General features: G+C 41.9%; 5 non-coding genes across 5 annotated transcripts; all 5 read left to right on the top strand.

Annotated features, from left to right (window-relative positions):
- Window positions 1-1,136: 1,136 nt before the first annotated feature.
- Window positions 1,137-1,243, top strand: LOC120035395. Its single transcript, XR_005474154.1, has one exon. It is a non-coding gene; the product is annotated as a U6 spliceosomal RNA (small nuclear RNA).
- Window positions 1,244-2,082: 839 nt separating this feature from the next.
- LOC120035418 lies at window positions 2,083-2,189 on the top strand. Its single transcript, XR_005474177.1, has one exon. It is a non-coding gene; the product is annotated as a U6 spliceosomal RNA (small nuclear RNA).
- An 833-nt stretch (window positions 2,190-3,022) lies between these two features.
- On the top strand, window positions 3,023-3,129 carry LOC120035417. The gene has a single exon (XR_005474176.1). It is a non-coding gene; the product is annotated as a U6 spliceosomal RNA (small nuclear RNA).
- An 837-nt stretch (window positions 3,130-3,966) lies between these two features.
- LOC120035416 lies at window positions 3,967-4,073 on the top strand. The gene has a single exon (XR_005474175.1). It is a non-coding gene; the product is annotated as a U6 spliceosomal RNA (small nuclear RNA).
- An 839-nt stretch (window positions 4,074-4,912) lies between these two features.
- On the top strand, window positions 4,913-5,019 carry LOC120035405. Its single transcript, XR_005474164.1, has one exon. It is a non-coding gene; the product is annotated as a U6 spliceosomal RNA (small nuclear RNA).
- Window positions 5,020-22,104: the final 17,085 nt, after the last annotated feature.

Here is a 22,104-nt window from a genome sequence, read left to right as displayed (position 1 = left end):
TACTCACCGTGTGTATGCTCAATCAATGGCTGCCTGGAAAAAGATTTTGACGAAGTGACGGTAGGGAACATTTCAGAGGAAGATGATTGGCTGAAAAAATAATGAACAAGATAGGCTGTTCATTGGTTGGTTTTTGCTCTCTTTCTCCAATTTAGAACAAGCTGAAGCTCTGATTGGATATGGCTATTTGGAAAATATTTAGAACATTTAGAACATTTAGAACATTTAGGACAGAGAAGAATGAGCCCCATCAGGCGCAAGGATGACACGCAAATCCGTGAAGCGCTCCTCATTTTCCTCACACGTCGAGAAACTGGAACCAAACAGAGAAGATTGGTCGGTAGTGACCGGAGAAATAAATTTCCCATCCTAGTCTAAGGAGGAGGGGAATTGCTGGCTGAGAGAAGCTCAGTCTACAGTGGAATGAAGCGTTCCTTATTTTGAATTGGGGAGTGAGACAAGGTTGCAGACTGAGACCAACTTTATTCAACATTTTGAAAATTAATTGGGGAGTTAGGCACGGTTGCAGGCTGAGTTCAACTTTATTCAAAGTTTAGAAATTAATTGGCGAGTGAGACAAGGTTGCACTCTGAGTCCAACTTTATTCAATATATACAAATGAATTGGAGAGAGAGACAGGGTTTAAATTTTAGTCCAGCTGTATTAAACATAACAAACTTGAATGTCACAACATTTAAACAGACATCAAAGTCAGACTCAGACTCTCTCTCTCTCCCTCTACTAATTGGGGAGTTAGTTATACGTATCTTTGGCCAGGCCATGTTGCAGAAAACGGGGGAAGGGTGGGAAGTGGTCGGGGCAGGGGAACAAAGACTTGGGGAGGAGCAACTAAAAGCAGCAGGTGAGGGGTTAGAGACCAAGAGCCCTGTGAATCATAAAAGGCTTTGTTTTTAAACTACATTTTAGTCTGAGATCAATCTTAAAAAAATCAAAAGTCAATTCTATTTCAAGTTCTACATGGACAAATAAAGTTTAAACATCACAGCAATATTCTAGGGGTGGTTTTTGAGGGTCTGAAGGTCAGTTTGAACCCTGTTTGACCCCAACCCCAACCATGACCAGAACCATCAGAGGGCTTGTGTCCTATATATGAGGGCCTCTCCTAGGTCTGTATTGTGCTCGCTTCGGCAGCACATATACTAAAATTGGATCGATACAGAGAAGATTAGCATGGCCCCTGCGAAAGGATGACACGCAAATCCGTGAAGCGCTCCTCATTTTCCTCACACGTCGAGAAACTGGAACCAAACAGAGAAGATTGGCCGGTAGTGACCGGAGAAATAAATTTCCCATCCTAGTCTAAGGAGGAGGGGAATTGTTGGCTGAGAGAAGCTCAGTCTACAGTGGAATGAAGCGTTCCTTATTTTGAATTGGGGAGTGAAACAAGGTTGCAGTCTGAGACCAACTTTATTCAACATTTTGAAAATTAATTGGGGAGTTAGGCACGGTTGCAGGCTGAGTTCAACTTTATTCAAAGTTTAGAAATTAATTGGCGAGTGAGACAAGGTTGCACTCTGAGTCCAACTTTATTCAATATATACAAATGAATTGGAGAGAGAGACAGGGTTTAAATTTTAGTCCAGCTGTATTAAACATAACAAACTTGAATGTCACAACATTTAAACAGACATCAAAGTCAGACTCAGACTCTCTCTCTCTCCCTCTACTAATTGGGGAGTTAGTTATACGTATCTTTGGCCAGGCCATGTTGCAGAAAACGGGGGAAGGGTGGGAAGTGGTCGGGGCAGGGGAACAAAGACTTGGGGAGGAGCAACTAAAAGCAGCAGGTGAGGGGTTAGAGACCAAGAGCCCTGTGAATCATAAAAGGCTTTGTTTTTAAACTACATTTTAGTCTGAGATCATTCTTAAAAAAATCAAAAGTCAATTCTATTTCAAGTTCTACATGGACAAATAAAGTTTAAACATCACAGCAATATTCTAGGGGTGGTTTTTGAGGGTCTGAAGGTCAGTTTGAACCCTGTTTGACCCCAACCCCAACCATGACCAGAACCATCAGAGGGCTTGTGTCCTATATATGAGGGCCTCTCCTAGGTCTGTATTGTGCTCGCTTCGGCAGCACATATACTAAAATTGGATCGATACAGAGAAGATTAGCATGGCCCCTGCGAAAGGATGACACGCAAATCCGTGAAGCGCTCCTCATTTTCCTCACACGTCGAGAAACTGGAACCAAACAGAGAAGATTGGCCGGTAGTGACCGGAGAAATAAATTTCCCATCCTAGTCTAAGGAGGAGGGGAATTGCTGGCTGAGAGAAGCTCAGTCTACAGTGGAATGAAGCGTTCCTTATTTTGAATTGGGGAGTGAGACAAGGTTGCAGTCTGAGACCAACTTTATTCAACATTTTGAAAATTAATTGGGGAGTTAGGCACGGTTGCAGGCTGAGTTCAACTTTATTCAAAGTTTAGAAATTAATTGGCGAGTGAGACAAGGTTGCACTCTGAGTCCAACTTTATTCAATATATACAAATGAATTGGAGAGAGAGACAGGGTTTAAATTTTAGTCCAGCTGTATTAAACATAACAAACTTGAATGTCACAACATTTAAACAGACATCAAAGTCAGACTCAGACTCTCTCTCTCTCCCTCTACTAATTGGGGAGTTAGTTATACGTATCTTTGGCCAGGCCATGTTGCAGAAAACGGGGGAAGGGTGGGAAGTGGTCGGGGCAGGGGAACAAAGACTTGGGGAGGAGCAACTAAAAGCAGCAGGTGAGGGGTTAGAGACCAAGAGCCCTGTGAATCATAAAAGGCTTTGTTTTTAAACTACATTTTAGTCTGAGATCATTCTTAAAAAAATCAAAAGTCAATTCTATTTCAAGTTCTACATGGACAAATAAAGTTTAAACATCACAGCAATATTCTAGGGGTGGTTTTTGAGGGTCTGAAGGTCAGTTTGAACCCTGTTTGACCCCAACCATGACCAGAACCATCAGAGGGCTTGTGTCCTATATATGAGGGCCTCTCCTAGGTCTGTATTGTGCTCGCTTCGGCAGCACATATACTAAAATTGGATCGATACAGAGAAGATTAGCATGGCCCCTGCGAAAGGATGACACGCAAATCCGTGAAGCGCTCCTCATTTTCCTCACACGTCGAGAAACTGGAACCAAACAGAGAAGATTGGCCGGTAGTGACCGGAGAAATAAATTTCCCATCCTAGTCTAAGGAGGAGGGGAATTGTTGGCTGAGAGAAGCTCAGTCTACAGTGGAATGAAGCGTTCCTTATTTTGAATTGGGGAGTGAGACAAGGTTGCAGTCTGAGACCAACTTTATTCAACATTTTGAAAATTAATTGGGGAGTTAGGCACGGTTGCAGGCTGAGTTCAACTTTATTCAAAGTTTAGAAATTAATTGGCGAGTGAGACAAGGTTGCACTCTGAGTCCAACTTTATTCAATATATACAAATGAATTGGAGAGAGAGACAGGGTTTAAATTTTAGTCCAGCTGTATTAAACATAACAAACTTGAATGTCACAACATTTAAACAGACATCAAAGTCAGACTCAGACTCTCTCTCTCTCCCTCTACTAATTGGGGAGTTAGTTATACGTATCTTTGGCCAGGCCATGTTGCAGAAAACGGGGGAAGGGTGGGAAGTGGTCGGGGCAGGGGAACAAAGACTTGGGGAGGAGCAACTAAAAGCAGCAGGTGAGGGGTTAGAGACCAAGAGCCCTGTGAATCATAAAAGGCTTTGTTTTTAAACTACATTTTAGTCTGAGATCATTCTTAAAAAAATCAAAAGTCAATTCTATTTCAAGTTCTACATGGACAAATAAAGTTTAAACATCACAGCAATATTCTAGGGGTGGTTTTTGAGGGTCTGAAGGTCAGTTTGAACCCTGTTTGACCCAACCCAACCATGACCAGAACCATCAGAGGGCTTGTGTCCTATATATGAGGGCCTCTCCTAGGTCTGTATTGTGCTCGCTTCGGCAGCACATATACTAAAATTGGATCGATACAGAGAAGATTAGCATGGCCCCTGCGAAAGGATGACACGCAAATCCGTGAAGCGCTCCTCATTTTCCTCACACGTCGAGAAACTGGAACCAAACAGAGAAGATTGGCCGGTAGTGACCGGAGAAATAAATTTCCCATCCTAGTCTAAGGAGGAGGGGAATTGTTGGCTGAGAGAAGCTCAGTCTACAGTGGAATGAAGCGTTCCTTATTTTGAATTGGGGAGTGAAACAAGGTTGCAGTCTGAGACCAACTTTATTCAACATTTTGAAAATTAATTGGGGAGTTAGGCACGGTTGCAGGCTGAGTTCAACTTTATTCAAAGTTTAGAAATTAATTGGCGAGTGAGACAAGGTTGCACTCTGAGTCCAACTTTATTCAATATATACAAATGAATTGGAGAGAGAGACAGGGTTTAAATTTTAGTCCAGCTGTATTAAACATAACAAACTTGAATGTCACAACATTTAAACAGACATCAAAGTCAGACTCAGACTCTCTCTCTCTCCCTCTACTAATTGGGGAGTTAGTTATACGTATCTTTGGCCAGGCCATGTTGCAGAAAACGGGGGAAGGGTGGGAAGTGGTCGGGGCAGGGGAACAAAGACTTGGGGAGGAGCAACTAAAAGCAGCAGGTGAGGGGTTAGAGACCAAGAGCCCTGTGAATCATAAAAGGCTTTGTTTTTAAACTACATTTTAGTCTGAGATCATTCTTAAAAAAATCAAAAGTCAATTCTATTTCAAGTTCTACATGGACAAATAAAGTTTAAACATCACAGCAATATTCTAGGGGTGGTTTTTGAGGGTCTGAAGGTCAGTTTGAACCCTGTTTGACCCCAACCCCAACCATGACCAGAACCATCAGAGGGCTTGTGTCCTATATATGAGGGCCTCTCCTAGGTCTGTATTGTGCTCGCTTCGGCAGCACATATACTAAAATTGGATCGATACAGAGAAGATTAGCATGGCCCCTGCGAAAGGATGACACGCAAATCCGTGAAGCGCTCCTCATTTTCCTCACACGTCGAGAAACTGGAACCAAACAGAGAAGATTGGCCGGTAGTGACCGGAGAAATAAATTTCCCATCCTAGTCTAAGGAGGAGGGGAATTGTTGGCTGAGAGAAGCTCAGTCTACAGTGGAATGAAGCGTTCCTTATTTTGAATTGGGGAGTGAAACAAGGTTGCAGTCTGAGACCAACTTTATTCAACATTTTGAAAATTAATTGGGGAGTTAGGCACGGTTGCAGGCTGAGTTCAACTTTATTCAAAGTTTAGAAATTAATTGGCGAGTGAGACAAGGTTGCACTCTGAGTCCAACTTTATTCAATATATACAAATGAATTGGAGAGAGAGACAGGGTTTAAATTTTAGTCCAGCTGTATTAAACATAACAAACTTGAATGTCACAACATTTAAACAGACATCAAAGTCAGACTCAGACTCTCTCTCTCTCCCTCTACTAATTGGGGAGTTAGTTATACGTATCTTTGGCCAGGCCATGTTGCAGAAAACGGGGGAAGGGTGGGAAGTGGTCGGGGCAGGGGAACAAAGACTTGGGGAGGAGCAACTAAAAGCAGCAGGTGAGGGGTTAGAGACCAAGAGCCCTGTGAATCATAAAAGGCTTTGTTTTTAAACTACATTTTAGTCTGAGATCATTCTTAAAAAAATCAAAAGTCAATTCTATTTCAAGTTCTACATGGACAAATAAAGTTTAAACATCACAGCAATATTCTAGGGGTGGTTTTTGAGGGTCTGAAGGTCAGTTTGAACCCTGTTTGACCCCAACCATGACCAGAACCATCAGAGGTCAGATTTCTCAAGGTAATTATGACGCAAAGGCCTATTGATAGAACGTGCACGAGAGAAACTATCTTTCTGATCCATCCACGACTAGGGCAACACATCAACAATACATAGGCCTATATCTAACTACATCCCCCTCATTACATCCCCCTCACTACATTTATGGGCAACACATCAACAATACATAGGCCTATATCTAACTACATCCCCCTCACTACATCCCCCTCAAATGACTTAAATGTAAATTGCAAACGAGACTCGTTATAAATGGGAGTGATACAAAATGATACAAAATGATACAAAATGATACAAAATAAAAGTGTAATTTAGCTGACAAATGCGTGTCGTATCAAATCAGATCAAATTTATTTGTCACATACACGTGGTTAGCAGATGTTAATGTGAGTGTAGCGAAATGCTTGTGCTTCTAGTTCCGACAATGCAGTAATATCCAACGATTAATCTAACCTAACAATTTCATAATAATTACCTTATACACACAAGTGTAAATGAATGAAGAATATGTACATAAAAAAATATATGACTGAGTGATGGTATAGAACGGTATAGGCAAGATGCAGTAGATGGTATCGAGTACAGTATATACATATGAGATGAGTAATGTAGGGTATGTAAACATATAAAAGTGGCATTGTTTAAAGTGGCTTGTGATACATTACATCAAGATTTTTTATTTTACCTTTATTTAACTAGACAAGTCAGTTAAGAACAAATTCTTATTTTCAATGACGGCCTAGGAACAAACATATAAAAGTGTAATTGTTTAAAGTGGCTAGTGATACATTACATCAAGATGCAGTAGATGGTATACAGTACAGTATATACATATGAGATGAGTAATGTAGGGTATGTAAACATTATATGAAGTGGCATTGTTTAAAGTGGCTAGTGATACATTTTTTACATCCATTTTTTCCATTATTAAAGTGGCTGGAGTTGAGTCAGTATGTTGGCAGCAGCCACTCAATGTTAGTGATGGCTGTTTAACAGTCTGATGTTCTTGAGATAGAAGCTGTTTTTCAGTCTCTCGGTCCCTGCTTTGATGCACCTGTACTGACCTCACCTTCTGGATGATAGCGGGGTGAACAGGCAGTGGCTCGGGTGGTTGTTGTCCTTGATGATCTTTTTTGGCCTTCCTGTGACATTGGGTGGTGTAGGTGTCCTGGAGGGCAGGTAGTTTGCCCCCGGTGATGCGTTGTGCAGACCTCACTACCCTCTGGAGAGCCTTACGGTTATGGGCGGAGCAGTTGCCGTACCAGGCGGTGATACAGCCCGACAGGATGCTCTCGATTGTGCATCTGTAAAAGTTTGTGAGTGTCTTTGGTGACAAGCCAAATTTCTTCAGCCTCCTGAGGTTGAAGAGGCGCTGCTGCGCCGTCTTCACAACGCTGTCTGTGTGGTGACCATTTCAGTTTGTCCGTGATGTGTACGCCGAGGACCTTATAACTTTCTACCCTCTCCACTACTGTCCCGTCGATGTGGATAGGGGAGTACTCCCTCTTAGAGGTCGACCGATTAATGGGAATGGCCGATTAATTAGGGCCGATTTCAAGTTTTCATAACAATCGGAAATCGGTCGTTTTGGACGCCGATTTAGCCCTTTTTATTTATTTATTTATTTATTTATTTATTTACACCTTTATTTAACTTCTCTGGGATAGGTGGGACGCTTGCGTCCCACTTGGGGAGCACCCCCCACCCACCCCCCACTGATTAGCATCGCTAGCATAGCGTCACAATTAAATAGTAGCATCTAAATATCATTAAATCACAAGTCCAAGACACCAAATGAAAGATACAGATCTTGTGAATAAAGCCATCATTTCTGATTTTTAAAATGTTTTACAGGGAAGACAAAATATGTAAATCTATTAGCTAACCACGTTAGCAAAAGACACCACTTTTCTAACTCCATCAGTTTCTTACTCCATCAGGTGCTATCACCAATTCGACCAAATAAAGATATAAATAGCCACTAACCAAGAAAAAACTTCATCAGATGACAGTCTGATAACATATTTATTGTATAGCATAGGTTTTGTTAGAAAAATGTGCATATTTCAGGTATAAATCATAGTTTGCCATTGCAGCCACCATCACAAGTCTCACCAAAGAGACTAGAATTACTACAGAGAGCAACGTGTATTACCAATTTACTCATCATAAAACATTTCTTAAAAATACACAGCGCATAGCAATGGAAAGACACAGATCTTGTGAATTCAGACAATATTTCAGATTTTCTAAGTGTTTTACAGCGAAAACACAATAAATCGTTATATTAGCATACCACATGTGCAAACGTTACCCGAGCATTGATTCAAGCCAAACAGAGCGATAACGTTATCATCGCCAAAATATATTAATTTTTTCACTAACCTTCTCAGAATTCTTCCGATGACACTCCTGTAACATCATATTACAACATACATATAGAGTTTGTTCGAAAATGTGCATATTTAGCCACAAAAAACCGTGGTTATACAATGAGAATAGTAGCCAACCTGGCACAAAAATGTCGGGCGCCATCTTGAAAAGTGATCTAGTCTAATGAATAACTAATCATAAACTTTACTAAAAAATACAGGGTGGACATCAATCGAAAGACAAATTAGTTCTTAATGCAATCGCTGAATTACATTTCTAAAATTATCCTTACTGTGCAATACAGGGTTCGCCAAAGCGAAGCTACCCCAAAAAAAATGGCGGCTTATGCGTTTAACATTTTTCAACAGAACGATTTATCATCATAAATAGTTCTTACTATGAGCTGATCTTCCATCAGAATCTTGGGCAATGTATCCTTTCTCCGCTCTAATCGTCTTTTGGTCGAAAGATGTCCTCTTGTCCTGTCGAAATGGCCACTAACGTTCGGCATCTACAGGAAAAGTGTCCAGCTCTTCAAAGTGCGTCACAAAGAAATGCCTCAAAATCGCACTAAACGGATATAAATTGCTATAAAACGGTTTAAATTAACTACCTTATGATGTCTTTAACACCTATAACGAATAAAAATATGACCGGGGATATAGAAGTGCCTAAACCAAAGCTTGGAAGGAGGCCAGTCCGACGACCACTCTGCGTCGAGCGCACTGTTGAAAAGGACGGTCTTTCCGCTCCAGGGTCTATTTATAGAGCCCAGATTGCGCAATCCACTCCATTCAAAATCTCCCCGCTTACTGACATCTAGAGGAAGGCGTAGGCAGTGTTTGTAGCATCATAGCATTCACAGGGACTTATGAACTGACCTGGGAGCAGGGGCCAAGATTTCTGAAATCTCACTCCCTGGCAGGAAAAGTGCTGTAGAATGAGTTCTGTTTCACTCAGAGACAAAATTCCAACTGTTTTAGAAACTAGAGAGTGTTTTCTATCCAATAATAACAATAATATGCATATTGTACGAGCAAGAATTGAGTACTAGTCAGTTTAATTTGGAGACCAATTTTCGCTAAGTCGAAACAGCACCCCCTATATCGACAAGAAGTTAACTAGGCAAGTCAGTTAAGAACACATTCTTATTTTCAATGACGGCCTAGGAACGGTGGGTTAACTGCCTTGTTCAGGGGCAGAACAACAGATTTTTACCTTGTCAGCTCAGGGATCCAATCTTGCAACCTTACGGTTAACTAGTCCAACGCTCTAACCACCTGCCTCACGAGGAGCCCGCCTGTTACGCGAATGCAGTAAGAAGCCAAGGTAAGTTGCTAGCTAGCATTAAATTGATCTTATAAAAAACAATCAATCAATCAATCATAATCACTAGTTATAACTACACATGGTTGATGATATTACTAGTTTATCTAGCGTGTCCTGCGTTGCATATAATCGATGCAGTGCGTATTTGCGAAAAAAGACTGTCGTTGCTCCAACGTGTACCTAACCATAAACATCAATGCCTTTCTTAAAATCAATACACAGAAGTTTATATTTTCAAACCGGCATATTTAGCTAAAAGAAGTCCAGGTTAGTAGGCAATATTAACTTCTAGTTCCTCCCAAACCCGGATCCGGGAGCACCCCCCACAGTAAAAAAGCTGACTAGCATAGCCTAGCATAGCGTCACAAGTAAATACTAGCATCTAAATATCATTAAATCACAAGTCCAAGACACCAGATGAAAGATACACTTCTTGTGAATCCAGCCATCATTTCTGATTTTTAAAATGTTTTACAGGGAAGACACAATATGTAAATCTATTAGCTAACCACGTTAGCAAAAGACACCACTTTTTTTACTCCACCAGTTTTTTACTCCATCAGTAGCTATCACTAATTCGACTAAATAAAGATATATATAGCCACTAACCAAGAAACAACTTCATAAGATGACAGTCTGATAACATATTTATGGTATAGCATATGTTTTTTTAGAAAAATGTGCATTTTTCAGGTATAAATCATAGTTTACCATTGCAGCCACTATCACAAAACTCACCAAAGCGACTAGAATAACTACAGAGAGCAACATGTATTACCTAATTACTCATCATAAAACATTTCTTAAAAATACACAGCGTACAGCAATTGAAAGACACAGATCTTGTGAATCCAGACAATATCTCAGATTTTCTAAGTGTTTTACAGCGAAAACACAATATATCGTTATATTAGCATACCACATGAGCTAACATCACCCCAGCATTGATTCAAGGCAAAAAGAGCGATAACGTTATCACCACCAAAATATATTAATTTTTTCACTAACCTTCTCAGAATTCTTCAGATGACAGTCCTGTAACATCATATTACACAATGCATATAGAGTTTGTTCGAAAATGTGCATATTTAGCATCACAAATCGTGGTTATGCAATGTAATCTGTCAAAACATGGCATGCATTCTGGCCGGCGCCATCTTGGAAAGGCACCTAAGTTTACGATTATTTATCGATTAGATTGACTAAAAAAATACAGGTTGGACAGCTAATGAAAGATGCATTAGTTATTAATGCAACCGCTGAGTTAGATTTTAAAATTAACGTTACTAGACATACAGTGTGCGTTACAGCCAGACTAGTGCCGCAACAATGGCCGACAAATGCGTTTACATTTTTCCACATAAATACGGAATAAAATCATAAATAGCTCTTACTTTTGGACGAGCTTCCATCAGTATCTTGGGCAAGGTGTCCTTTGTCCAAAAGAATCGTTGCTTTGTTGTAAAACGTCCTCTTCAACTTCGGAACTAGCAGCTAACAATAGCTACGTGGCACACACATGTCCAAATCCTCAAAGCGCAATACTACGAAAATTCCGAAAATAGCAATATACTCGCATAAACTGATATAAATCGGTTTAAAATAACTTCGTTATGATGTTTCTAACACCTATATCGAATTAAATCACAGACGGATATATCTTAGCCCGATAACGAGAGCTTTTGAGCATGCCATTCTGATGTCCTCTCTTGCGCCTTGACGAGCGTCCAAAAGAACGTACATGTCACTCCATGGCGTTTTATAAACTCTGAGAAATACGTAGAGACTCCATTCCACTTCTCATTGGTTACTAACATCCAGGGGAAGGCGGGTGCAGTTCATTTCGACTCATAGGGCACATACAGAGTTTTAAACTGATCTCAGAACAGAGCCTAGTTTTCAGACCTTCGCATGTCCTGTCATGATTTTCGCTGTAGAAAGAGTTCTGGTTCACCCACAGACATAATTCAAACGGTTTTAGAAACTAGAGATTGTTTTCTATCCAATAGTAATAATAATATGCATATTGTACGAGCAAGAATTGAGTATGAGGCAGTTTAATTTGGAGACGATATTTTCCAAAGTGGAAACAGCACCCCCTGTATTGAGAAAAGGTTAACCAGGTGAAATTGTGTCACTTCTCTTGCGTTCATTGCACGCAGTCAGGGTATATGCAACAGTTTGGGCCGCCTGGCTCATTGCGAACTAATTTGCCAGAATTTTACGTAATTATGACATAACATTGAAGGTTGTGCAATGTAACAGGAATATTTAGACTTATGGATGCCACGTTAGATAAAATACGTAACGGTTCCGTATTTCACTGAAAGAATAAACGTTTTGTTTTGGAGATGATAGTTTCCGGATTCGACCATGTTAATGACCTAAGGCTCGTATTTCTGTGTGTTATTATGTTATAATTAAGTCTATGATTTGATAGAGCAGTCTGACTGAGCGATGGTAGGCACCAGCAGGCACCAGCAGGCTCGTAAGCATTCATTCCAACAGCACTTTCGTGGGTTTTGCCAGCAGCTCTTCGCAATGCTTCAAGCATTGCGCTGTTTATGACTTCAAGCCTATCAACTCCCGAGATTAGGCTGGTGTAACCGATGTGAAATGGCTAGCTAGTTAGCGGGGTGCGCGCTAATAGCGTTTCAAACGTCACTCGCTCTGAGACTTGGAGTAGTTGTTCCCCTTGCTCTGCATGGGTAACGCTGCTTCGAGGGTGGCTGTTGTCGTTGTGTTCCTGGTTCGAGCCCAGGTAGTGGCGAGGAGAGGGATGGAAGCTATACTGTTACACTGGCAATACTAAAGGGCCTATAAGAACATCCAATAGTCAAAGGTATATGAAATACAAATCGTATAGAGAGAAATAGTCCTATAATTCCTATAATAACTAAAACCTAAAACTTCTTACCTGGGAATATTGAAGAGTCATGTTAAAAGGAACCACCAGCTTTCATATGTTCTCATGTTCTGAGCAAGGAACTTAAACGTTAGCTTTCTTACATGGCACATATTGCACTTTTACTTTCTTCTCCAACACTTTGTTTTTGCATTATTTAAACCAAATTGAACATGTTTCATTATTTATTTGAGGCTAAATTGATTTTATTAATGTATTATATTAATTGAAAATAAGTGTTAATTCAGGTATCGGTATCGGCGTTGAAAAATCATAATCGGTCGACCTCTACTCCCTCTGCTGTTTCCTGAAGTCGACGATCATCTCCTTTGTTTTGTTGACGTTGAGTGTGAGGTTATTTTCCTGACACCACACTCCGAGGGCCCTTACCTACTCCCTGTAGGCCGTATTGTCGTTGTTGATAATCAATCCTACCACTGTAGTGTCGTCTGCAAACTTGATGATTGAGTTGGAGGCGTGCATGGCCACGCAGTCGTGGGTGAACAGGGAGTACAGGAGAGGGCTGAGAACGCACCCTTGTGGGGCCCCAGTGTTGAGGATCAGCGGGGTGGAGATGTTGTTACCTACCCTCACCACCTGGGGGCGGTCCGTCAGGAAGTCCAGGACCCATTTGCACAGGGCGGGGTCTCGAGGTTGATGACGAGTTTGGAGGGTAGGGTACAATGGTGTTAAATGCTGAGCTGTAGTCGATGAACAGCGTTCTCACATAGGTATTCCTCTTGTCCAGATGGGTTAGGGCAATGTGCAGTGTGATTGCGATTGCGTCATCTGTGGACCTATTGGGGTGGTAAGCAAATTGGAGTGGGTCTAGGGTGTCAGGTAGGGTGGAGGTGATATGGTCCTTGACTAGTCTCTCAAAGCACTTCATGATGACGGAAGTGAGTGCTACGGGGCGGTAGTCGTTTAGCTCAGTTACCTTAGCTTTCTTGGGAACAGGAACAATGGTGGCCCTCTTGAAGCATGTGGGAACAGCAGACTGGGATAAGGATTGATTGAATATGTCCGTAAACACACCAGCCAGCTGGTCTGCGCATGCTCTGAGGACGCGGCTGGGGATGCCGTCTGGGCCTGCAGCCCTGCGAGGGTTAACACGCTACGGGGCGATTGGTTCCTGGCTGTCAGTCCGTCTGTGCGACAACTCAATGCATATGAATGGTGTGAAGGGACAACTGGTGTACTCGGCGGGAAACTACAATATTCCGGTGGGTGTGTTTTTCAGTTATGGGCGATTCCAGTGTTATGGACATTGCCTTTGCACGTGTAGCATATAGAATGTCGTGTGACACTTACAGGCGTGATATATTTTGTTAACAATGCTTTTTCTGATTTAAAAAACTAGTTCATTGCATCCGCCGTAGAGCCCAGTTTCATAATATTACAATATTTTTTATTTTCTTGATTTAACTAGGCAAGTCAGTCAAGAACAAATTTGTATTTACAATTTCGGCCAAAAGGAAAAAGGCCTCCTGCGGGGATAAAACAAATAAACATCTAGCTGCTCGAGAGCACCCTTACCTGACGATCTATAAATGATGTCTCCGTAATCTAGCATGGGTAGGATGGTCATCTGAATCAGGGTTAGTTTGGCAGCTGGGGTGAAAGAGGTGCGATTACGATAGAGGAAACCAAGTCTAGATTTAACTTTAGCCTGCAGCTTTTATATGTGCTGATAGAAAGACAGTGTACCGTTTAACCATATCTCCAAGTACTTTCTGATGTGACTACCTCAAACTCTCAACCCTCAGAGGTAGTAATCACACCTGTGGGGAGAGAGGTATTCTTCTTACCAAACCACATGACCTTTGTTTTGGAGGTGTTCAGAGAAAGCTTGTTGGACACTAAGAAAGCTTTGTTGTAGAGTATTTAACACAAAACCCGGGGAGGGGCCAGCTGAGTATAAGACTGTATCATCTGCATATAAATGGGTGAGAGAGCTTCCTACTGCCTGAGCTATGTTGTTGATGTAAATTGAGAAGAGCGTGGGGCCCAGGATTGAGCCTTGGGGTACTCCCTTGGTGACAGGCAGTGGCTGAGACAGCAGATTTTCTGACTTTATACACTGCACTCTTTGAGTGAGGTAGTTAGCAAACCAGGCCATAGACCCCCCAGAGACACCAATACTCCTTAGCCGGCCCACAAGAATGGAATGGTCTACCGTATCAAAAGCTTTGGCCAAATCAATAAAAATAGCAGCACAATAATGCTTAGTGTCAAGGGCAATGGTGACATCATTTAGAACCTTTAAGTGACACATCCATAATCTGAGCGGAAAACAGATTCCATACCCGAGAGTAACTATAGACATCAAGAAACCAGTCAGTTGATTATTGACAAGTTTTTCCAACACTTTTGATTAACAGGCAAAATAGAAATAGGCTTATAAATAAAGCTTGATTTGTTTTGGGTTGAAGATCTGATAACATTCAGTGTAAAAAAAATATGCAAAAATAGAGAATCTGAACGGGGGCAATTACTTTTTCACGACACTGTAAAAAACCTTGATGAAAGTTAGCTTTACAGAGAAAGTGTCAAGATGAGCCGATGTAAGGTGCATGTTTAAAAAAAACATTTCCTAAAAATGTTATGGATGTTACCTGTAGAACACGCAAACAAAACTCAAGACACTTCCATTTGGTCTGTATTGCTTAAATAACATCTCATAACTAACACTGGGAGACAGCTGTGTGGAGAATCAAGCTCTGTGAGCCCTTTCAAAAAGCCATGAAATATGATTCTCAAGTGTTTCTTTAGATTTGGACTCCAACTCTGAAATGGGCAAAATTCATAAAATTTTCTCAAACCCCCCCCAAAAAACTAAACTAAAGCATGACCTCATATACGGATAAGTGTGAACATGGTTTCATTTGGAAATTCTTAACTTTATCTGGGCATGCTCAGCTTGACCATCCCACGGAATCGCCGCTATACAGATTAGGTCTAATTAATGTGTAACAACCGTCCAGTTCAATAGTGTTTTTATTAGCCTACAAAGCACTACAGCCACTCTATGATGACACGCTCTGTTCTTTTATTGAAGGATCTAGTCTGGATTAAACCTCATAGGAAGACTAATTATATCCTGTCTTTGGCAGGAGAGCGACCAGACTCTCAATCTGACAGCGGGAAGAGTTCCTCAGTGGAACCAGATCCAGAGACGTCCAAACCAGCAAGACAACACCACTGCTCCCAGTGTGGAAAGAGGTTTACCTTGTTGGGAAGCCTGAAAGTACACCAAAGAATACATACAAGGGAGAAGACTTACCACTGCTTTGTGTGTGGAAAGAGTTTTACCCATTTAAGGACCCTGAAAACACATAAGAGGAAATGTACAGGAGAGAAGCTTCACCAATGCTCTGAATGTGAAAAGAGTTTTAACCAGTTATGGAGCCTGAAAGAACATACAAGAGTACACACTGGGAAAAAGCCTCACCAATGCTCCCAGTGTGAAAAGAGATTTACCCAGCTAGGGAGCCTGAAAGAGCATGAAAGTACACACTCTGGAGAGAAGCTTTACTATTGCTCCCTGTGTGGAAAAACTTTTCCTCGTTTAGGGAACTTGAAAAGGCATGAAAGTACACACTCAGGAGATACGCCTTTCCAATGCTCCAAGTGTGGAAAGAGTTTTACCTGGTTAGGGAATCTGGAAAAACATGAAAGAATGCACACTGGAGAGAAGCAATACCAATGCTCCCAGTGTGAAAATAGTTTTAGCACGTTTGGGAACCTGAAACGACATGAGAGGACACACACAGGGGAGAGACCTTTCCAATGCTCCCTGTGTGGAAAGAGTTTTACTGTTTTAGGGACACTGAAAAATCATGAGATTACACACACAGGCGAGAAGCCTTTCCAATGCCCTCAATGTGAAAAGAGTTTTACCCAGTTAGCGAGCCTAAAAAGGCATGAAGGAATACACACAGGAGCGAAGCTTTTCCAATGTTCCCTGTGTGGAAAGAGTTTTACCCAGTTAGCAAGCCTGAAAAGACATGAAGGAATACACACAGGAGCAAGACCTTTCCAATGCTCCCTGTGTGGAAAGAGTTTTACTGTTTTAGGCCATCTGAAAGAACATAACAAAACCCACACAGGAGATAGGCCTTTCCAATGCCCCGAATGTGGAAAGAGTTTTACCCATTTAGCAAGCCTTAAAAGGCATGAAGGAACACACACTGGAGAGAGGCCTTTCCAATGCTCCCAGTGTGGAAAGAGTTTTACCCGGTTAGGGAGCCTGAAAACTCATGAGAGAACACACACAGGGGAGAAGCTATTCCACTGCTCAGACTGTGGAAAGAGATTTTACCATCTTTGGAACCTGAAATCACACGAGAGAACACACACAGGGGAGAAGCCTTACCATTGTTCTCAATGTGGAATGACATTTACCTGGTTAAGGCAACTGAAAGAACATGAAAGAATCCACACCTGAGAGAATGGTATCAATGCTCCCAGTGTAGAATGATATTTACCCAGTTTAGGCACCCGAATGACCACGAGGTAACTCACACAGAGGAGATTCTTTACCATTACTCCAAGGTTTAAAGAGATATTTCAAATCACATGGATTTAAATGTCTTGGGAGGGCAGGGAGCTCGCCCCCAGTGATGAATTGGGCCGTCCGCTCCACTCTCTGTAGAGCCCTGCAGTTGAGGGCGGTGCAGTTGCCATACCAGGCGGTGATGCAGCCGGTGAAGATGCTCTCAATGTCGCAGCTGTGGAACTTCTTGAGGATCTGGGGGCCCCGTGCTAAATGTATTCAGTCACCTGAGGCTGTGGAACTTTTTGAGGATCTGGGGGCCCCGTGCTAAATGTATTCAGTCACCTGAGGCTGTGGAACTTCTTGAGGATCTGGGGGCCCGTGCTAAATGTATTGAGTCACCTGAGGCTGTGGAACTTCTTGAGGATCTGGGGGCCCCGTGCTAAATGTATTCAGTCACCTGAGGCTGTGCTTTTAAAAAAAATTTTTTTTTTTAAAACCCCTTTTTTCCCCCAATTCCATGGTATTCAATTGGTAGTTAGTCTTGTGCCACCGCTGCAACTCCTGTACGGACTCGGGAGAGGTTGAAGGTCGAGAGTCAAGCGTCCTCTGAAACACGACCCTGCCAAGCCGCACTGCTTCTTTACACACTGCTCGCTTAACCCGGGAGCCAGCCGCACCAATGTGTCAGAGGAAACACTGTACACCAGGCGACCGTGTCAGCACGCGTGCGCCTGGCCCGCCACAAGGAGTCGCTAGAGCCAGCCAAACCCTCTCCTAACTCGGGATAACGCTGGCCAATTGTGCGTCGCCTCATTGGTCTCCCGTTTGCGGCCGGCTGCGACACAGGCCTGGATCGAACCCGGATCTGTAGTGACACCTCAAGCACTGCAGTGCCTTAGACCGCTGCGCCACTTGGGAGGACTCTGCTGTGTGCTTTTTTCCTCTGCTGTGCATCTTGTACACCAATGATTGTCATCACTGTGCTATTCCATGTGTGAGAGATGGTACTATCAAGAGCAGTGTGCGGTTTCCTTTTTCCTTAATCACTGTGTGAGAAATGGTAAAAATTCCTAAGCGATCTCCACGTGTCATTATGAAAAGAAACTGGAAGCAGTTTGATATTCAAGGTTTTTTTTACATGATGTATTTATCATTGAATGGAATATAACTCATGTTCTTACTTCCACAACGCATTCCAGGATGTAATATGCCCCTTTTAAACAATTCAGGATTAATGGCAGAGAGAGACCCTGGTTTACTGATGAACTTACTAGAATCATAAGGGAACTAAATGCTATTTTTATTTATTTGTATTTTATTTTTTATTTTGTTAACCTTTATTTAACTTGGCAAATCAGTAAAGAACAAATTCTTACTTACAATGACGGCCTACCCCCGGCCAAACCCTAACGACGCTGGTCCAGTTGTGCGCCGCCCTATGGGACTCCCAATCACTGCCGGTTGTGATTGAGCCTGGAATCGAACCAGGGTCTGGTAGTGACGCAACCTCTGTTCTGAAAGCCTTAAAATCATAATTTTCTAGATGCAGTCAGTTTATTAGAAAAGGTTAAAGGTATAAATGAGCCCCCTGTAAATTGACCTGACACCCCTGTGCACTCCTTCACCAGGTTCTCCTTCTCATCCTCCTCTGTTTCTGAATTGACATGACACCCCTGTGCACTCCTTCACCAGGTTCTCCTTCTCATCCTCCTCTGTTTCTGAATTGACCTGACACCCCTGTGCACTCCTTCACCAGGTTCTCCTCCTCTGTTTCTGAATTGACCTGACACCCCTGTGCACTCCTTCACCAGGTTCTCCTTCTCATCCTTCTCTGTTTCTGAATTGACCTGACACCCCTGTGCACTCCTTCACCAGGTTCTCCTTCTCATCCTCCTCTGTTTCTGAATTGACCTGACACCCCTGTGCACTCCTTCACCAGGTTCTCCTTCTCATCCTTCTCTGTTTCTGAATTGACCTGACACCCCTGTGCACTCCTTCACCAGGTTCTCCTTCTCATCCTTCTCTGTTTCAGAAGTGTGTAAAGCCCTGAATTTTTTTTTTAAATCCCCTGGTCCTGATGAACTAGACCCCCCCCCTAAACCCTAACTAGACCCCCCCCCCCCCCCCCCCCCACACTTGACGTTAAGGAAATACCCAATGTTATGTAAATCTGCTTTTGTACTGCCTCTCCTGAAAGGTGGAGATCCTTCGCTGCTTGACAACTATCGACCCACATCAAAATCATCTGTACTGTCAAAGGTCCTGGAGTCCTTAGTTAGTAGGCAGCTGAAGGCCTGCCTCCAACAAAACAACATCTTAAATGGAATGCAATCAGGTTTTAGGTCTGGCCACAGCACTGTTTCAGCAACATTGAAGGTTTTAAACGACATCCACTGTGCTCTTGACAAGAAGTTACATTGTGTGTCTTTATTGATTTGTCGAAGGCACCGTGGACCATGTGTGTCTTTATTGATTTGTCGAAGGCACCGTGGACCATGCTGTGTTAGTGCAAAGGTTAAAATGATATGGAATTGCTGGTCATTGGTTAATAAATTACCTATCGAATTGTACACAATGTGTAATTTTATCTTTATTTAACTAAGCAAGTCAGTTAAGAACAAATTCTTATTTTCAATGGCGGCCTAGGAACAGTGGGTTAACTGCCTTGTTCAGGGGCAGAACGACAGATTTGTACCTTTTCAGCTCGGGGATTCGATCTTGTAACCTTTCGGTTGCTAGTCCAATGATCTAACCACTAGGCTACGCTGCCGCCCCATTGGTGGATGGTTGTAAATCTGAGTCCATAGAGATATTCTCAGGTGTTCCGCTGGGTTCTATTTTGGGCCCACTGTTGTTCCTTTTGTATATCAACAACATTGGGGATCTTATTGAAACAGCGGATGATCATTTTTATGCAGATGATGCTGTTCTTTATTCAAGTGGTAGTTTATCTTTAAAATGCCCAAAGAGCTTTTGAAAATGCCCAAATAACATTTAAGACCATACAATATAATCTGTATGACTTGAATCTGGTTCTGAATTCGGGTAAAACAAAATGCATGGTATTTTCAAATGCCAGGCATGTTACTAATCATTGTAATTACTAATCTCTGTCTGGGGTGGAAAGGTAGGCCTACACTGTCTGGGGTGGAAAGGTAGGCCTACACTGTCTGGGGTGGAAAGTGCTCAGATTCCTAGGGACAGGGACTGTTTCGTTGCAAACAAGACAATGATTTGGCATTGGAGAAATATGATAGACCTGTGTGTTCATCCTTTCTCTGTCTATTGTTAGCCTGTAATTTCGGTCATTTGTGTGGTATTAGAAAGTTTGTGCTAATATGTAAAATGATGTGCAATGCTTTTACTGTAAAGGAAATATTTCCACCACTTACTCTTGTCCACGAATCCACAACCTTCTGGCCCTGTGCACTATTAAAGTTCCTGCGTTGCCATGTAATGCTTACATGGCGGAGAACAGTTTTTTAAACGGCCTATCTGAAGCTCTGGTCTGTCCAAGAAGTGACGGTAAATGGTACACATGTTCTCTGCTATTTACTTTGTTTTCATTATTATTTTGGGTACACTTCTTTTTTTTTTCAATTAATCAGGGAGGGTTTAGGTTAAATGTATTTAGCTGAAGAGAGCCATCAATTTTCATTTCAGAGAGTTCCGATTTTGTCCATGTAATCCTTATCATAAATAATGTTCACTAACCATCATAATGGGTTTGGTTAGCTAGCCAATTTAGCTAGCTAGTTTCTTCTACTATACTAGCATCTGAATTCGAATTATTTTGAGTGTAATGCAGTTGATTGGTGACAATGGTATGAACATATATTCGGCATTATAACTTGATTATAACCCCAAATAAACGTGGAATGTCATGTATATTTAGACTTCAGTTGGACTTCCTAATTGCTAACGTTTTCCAGTGGGGCATTGCATGCTGGGCGTTGTAGTTTTACTGGTTATAGTATAAAGTGGTGGACTTTTCAGAACGCAGTTAGCTGCGCTTGTATTATATAAACTCTATGGTGGTGGTCTATTTGGTAGGCTTCCCACCAGGGATGAGGCCGAACTCGGTTGAGTGAAGGCACGATCAGTGTCAGGTGGCTTCAGCTGGGCAAACGGCGTGCCAACTTTGATGGTGTCGCAAAAGGGTTTGGGTTATGGCGAGGAAGGAAACTACAATGCAGATGGGGAAAAATGTTATACTTTAGATTTATATTGTTGATGGGAGGGGAGACGGGCATTTTCATGTCCTCGGCAACGTATTTTGTCCAGTAGGATCTGGTCGGTAAGTGTCCCGATTTGGTACCAACTGAGAAACCTTGTGAAGGATTATTGGAATGTTGAAGAGCTTGTGGAGAGGTTGATTGTTCCAACATTATTTTATATTTTTTTTAATATCCAGGAAATTTTCCATACACACCAAAAGCTTATTTCTCTCAAGTTTTGTGCACAAATTTTACATCCCTGTTAGTGAGCATTTCTATTTGGCCAAGATAATCCATCCACCTGACAGGTGTGGCATATCAAGAAGCTGATTAAACAGCATGATCATTACACAGGTGCACCTTGTGCTGGGAACAATAAAAGGCCGCCCAAAAATATGTTGTTTTTTGTCACACAACACAATGCAACAGATGTCTCAAGTTTGAGGGAGCGTGCAATTGGCATGCTGACTGCAGGAATGTCCACCAGAGCTGTTGCCAGAGAATTTAATGTAATTTCTCTACCATAAGCCGCCTCAAACGTCATTTAGAGAATTAGGCCTGAGAATTCAATTGTATTTATTTTTGGGGGTATTTGACGGTGTTTTATGTTTATGTGTAATAAAAGTCTACATTTGCTTTGAGTAGTGCGTGACCCTAGGGTGGCAACACATACATTCTAAATTCTAAATGGTCTTTATGAGTAGTATTGTGATCCTAGAATGTATGTGTTGCCACCCTAAGTGATTTCAATGGGTCTTGCTCCATTCAGATTGTTTGATACTGTTCAACTCAACTTCAACCCAAAATAAATGTCTGCTTTTTAATCAATTCATGCATTTCATGCACTCATTTGAGATCATTTCCACACTGCTACATAGGGCTGCACGATATGGGCAAACAATCTAGGCCTTATTTTTAACCAAATGATTTGACTTTGCGATTTAGAGCAAAACACTTGGG

The sequence above is a fragment of the Salvelinus namaycush genome, unplaced genomic scaffold (genome assembly GCF_016432855.1).
Source record: "Salvelinus namaycush isolate Seneca unplaced genomic scaffold, SaNama_1.0 Scaffold105, whole genome shotgun sequence".
Taxonomy (NCBI): domain Eukaryota; kingdom Metazoa; phylum Chordata; class Actinopteri; order Salmoniformes; family Salmonidae; genus Salvelinus; species Salvelinus namaycush.
Note: the sequence above shows the minus strand (reverse complement) of the source record. Positions and strands in the feature narration are given on the sequence as shown.